Genomic DNA, 1,486 nt, shown 5'->3' with positions numbered 1-1,486 from the left:
AGTCACCTTAATGAAGCTGCAGCAGCGAGGAATAGTTCCTTGACTGTCTTTATAATTTTCCAGAATTTGTGGCTATGCTCAGAAAGGAAATGCAGTCCCTTGAGAAGTGATTTAATGCCCCAAACCTCGCTTTACGCTCAAGACTCTGCTTCCCTCTGCAATCAAATATTTTCCTTCCCGGCGGACAGAAGCCTTCGGAAGAAAGGAGGCGATTGATTCTACAGTTAACGTTTCCTGCTCTCAGACATGGCAACTGAAAGGTTATTTAAAGACGATGCCAGGGACGAGAAGGGTGAACGGACCAGGATGGCTTCGTTTGTAGGTGGCATGGCAATAGCCGACCTTGTAAAGACGACTCTAGGACCTAAAGGGATGGACAAAATTTTGCAATCCACAGGCAGGGGACATAGTGTCACCGTTACAAATGATGGCGCTACTATATTGAGATCGCTTCACATAGATAATCCCGCTGCCAAAGTAATGGTCGACATCTCGAAAGTCCCAGATGATGAGGTAGGAGATGGAACCACTTCAGTAGTTGTTTTGGCTGGCGAGCTCTTGCGAGAGGCAGAAAAACTAGTAGTAATGAAGATTCACCCTATGACAATTATCTCTGGTTATAGAATGGCTGCTGAGTGTGCCCGCAATGCTTTAGAACAGCGGGTTTGGGACAATAAGGCAAATTCAAAATCCTTCCAGTTCGACCTGATGAATATTGCAATGACAACACTCAGTTCCAAAATCCTTGCACAAGACAAACAACATTTTGCATCATTGGCTGTTGATGCAGTGATGCGGCAGAGGTAGCGCTGGAAAAGGCAGCACGTTATGGTCAGAGGTGAGCAGCGACTGTGGAGGGTCAGGTCGAATAGCTCTGAGCAGGTAAGGGGCGTTACAAACGCTCAATGCACCAGGATTATATAGCAGGCCCACCAAATTCAATCATTAATGCAAGAGTAACGACTTTCACAAACTCAACAATGCACAGTTAGGAATTTAAATTGTCAGGACAGCGCTTTTCAAAACGTTTATAAACAGTAAAGAGCGCAGGCATAATTTAAAGGACAGAGGGCGCAAGTAACGCAGAAGAGAGAGAGCGCAGGTATGATTTCAAGGGTCAAATAGAGAGGCTTAAAATAGCCAGAGTCAGCAGATTTCTGGCAAACAATGAATTAATGGAGCTTTATAGGTAATGGGTAGAACTGGAAGGTCTGCACAAATGACATATACATAGAGACCACAAAACAAGTGGCTCAAATATGAGCAGGGCCAGAATTCGCCTGCTCTGATACCATGTTAAACACACATGGACAACAAAACAATGTGAAAGATAAAACATGCAATACAATTTTTATTGACAAATGATTTACATTTATAGTACATTATGTGACTCTTGGGTTTCAGATCCCAAGGTCTCTTGGACTACTTTTGTCCATTCGACTTCCACACTAACCCATTTAGGATTAGGTGTCCAACATACCCAAAA

The 1,486-nt window shown here is 43.5% G+C and overlaps 1 pseudogene; it reads left to right on the top strand.

The window, feature by feature from the left end:
- Positions 1 to 246: 246 nt before the first annotated feature.
- LOC149216339 (T-complex protein 1 subunit beta pseudogene) lies at positions 247 to 807 on the top strand (annotated as a pseudogene).
- The last annotated feature ends 679 nt before the right edge of the window (positions 808 to 1,486 follow it).

This window comes from Pinus tabuliformis, chromosome 1_1 (genome assembly GCF_031772625.1).
Source record: "Pinus tabuliformis cultivar Carrire ecotype Pingquan chromosome 1_1, CPIR1, whole genome shotgun sequence".
Taxonomy (NCBI): Eukaryota; Viridiplantae; Streptophyta; class Pinopsida; order Pinales; family Pinaceae; genus Pinus; species Pinus tabuliformis.
This window is presented reverse-complemented; position numbering and strand designations above follow the sequence as displayed.